This window comes from Carassius carassius, chromosome 3 (genome assembly GCF_963082965.1).
Source record: "Carassius carassius chromosome 3, fCarCar2.1, whole genome shotgun sequence".
Taxonomy (NCBI): domain Eukaryota; kingdom Metazoa; phylum Chordata; class Actinopteri; order Cypriniformes; family Cyprinidae; genus Carassius; species Carassius carassius.
The window spans coordinates 876,573-878,505 of record NC_081757.1 but is presented as its reverse complement, the minus strand read 5'-3'; positions in this window follow the sequence as shown (position 1 = coordinate 878,505).

Below are 1,933 nucleotides of genomic sequence, written 5' to 3'. Positions count from 1 at the left end.
TCAAAGCTCATCTGCTTATCCGCTCAGACTATGCAGTAGAAATTGAAACCATAAACAAGGGATGACTATGTTTGGCAGTTATGCAATTCATGCATAGACCACTTAATCTACTCAACAACAATTCCTCCTCCAAGCAATCCTGTACCACAACTCCTTAATCTCGTAAACTGGCTCTTCGTCTCGTTTCCCATTTCAGAAGTTAGACTTGGCTCCGGAATAAATGCATCTCTTGCCGGTCACACCACAGACCAAACACCAAATAGGCTTTCCAAGAAGCCATTCTTAATTGCCTTACTCCAAGCATGATCTCTTCTAAAGGCTTACGAAAACAAGAACCTGTGTTAACCATTTAATGCCTGAACTAATCAGCCTCTGCGTCCTCTATGTATGATCGGGCATTCCGAGCTCACACTTGACTCAGCTCTTCCCATCTTTGGGGGTTCTCATTGTCTTGCCTAAATATACGCTAGAGATGGTACCCCCACCCTGAGTCTGAGCCCTCAATTCACCATCATCCCATTCCCATGATCGGGAGAATCGGTGGTGTACAGAGTGGGAAGTCCCATCCCATTCCCTCGACCCCTTCATCCCATTCCCTTGATCGGGAGAATCGGTGGTGTATAGAGTGGGAAGTCGTGGCCTAATGGTTAGAGAGTCGGACTCCCAATCGAAAGGTTGTGAGTTTGAGTCCCGGGCCGGCAGGAATTGTGGGTGGGGGGAGTGCATGTACAGTTCTCTCTCCACCTTCAATACCACGACTTAGGTGCCCTTGAGCAAGGCATCGAACCCCCAACTGCTCCCCGGGTGCCGCAGCATAAATGGCTGCCCACTGCTCCTGGTGTGTGCTCACAGTGTGTGTGTGTGTGTGTGTTCACTGCTCTGTGTGTGTGCACTTCGGATGGGTTAAATGCAGAGCACAAATTCTGAGTATGGGTCACCATACTTGGCTGAATGTCACTTCACTTTTCACTTTCACTTTCACTCACTCTTTCTACTCTTCCCCAGTTCCTAAGTTTGTTTGTGGCGTGGTCCTAGCTTGTGAAATGGTGTTAATTGGTATTAACTAAAGTTCGGGGCTGGGGCCACGCCCAAACAATCACCTGACTTCTAAGAACCTCCATATATACCGGGCACACCGGACTTCTAGTCTCGTTATCTCGAACCCACCCTTCCCTAACTTCTCATCCATTTAGTCAACCTTCTCCCACATTTTATCTCTATCAGGTTGTATCTGCATGGTCCTAGCTTGTGAATTCTTTTTTAGGCATCCCGGAAAGGAGAGTAACAGTGGTCCAGTACACGATCACCACACGTGTTGATGGTGATGTGTTGAAAATATTTTGGAGCTATTATTCTGTGGTTGGCTTTGTTTAAGTCCCCCGTAACAATAAATGCCACATCTGGGTACATGGTTTTATTGTTCACTTATATCCCAATACAGTTCCCTGAGTGCCTGGTCTGTGTTGGCTTGAGGAGGAATGTAAACACCTGTGATTATAACCGCTGTAAATTCCCTCGGCAGCCAGAATGGTCGACACAGAAGCATATGAAATTCCAGATGAATGCAGGCTGGTACATCACCAAAGTTTTCAGTATGCTAATATGTAGTGACTCGATGGCGCCGCACATGGCTGCTTCAGTGCTTGGCTCTCCAAGGTTTTTGTACTGTTTTTTTTTCGTTTTCCCTGTTTTTTGTTTAACAAACATGATCAGTTTCACCAGAGATGAACTGCTGAACATTCGGCAGAACACACCACAGAATATTTTTCCGGATTTCAATTATACAGACGTTTTACTGAACATTGTTATCGGAGGAGCAGCGGCGCTGATCAAACGCTTCAGGATGCGCAGACGGGGAAAGCTAGCGGGAGCGCTCGTCAGACTCAGGAAGCGCCTATTTCGAACGCCGTTGCCTAGCATCCATCTGGCAAAT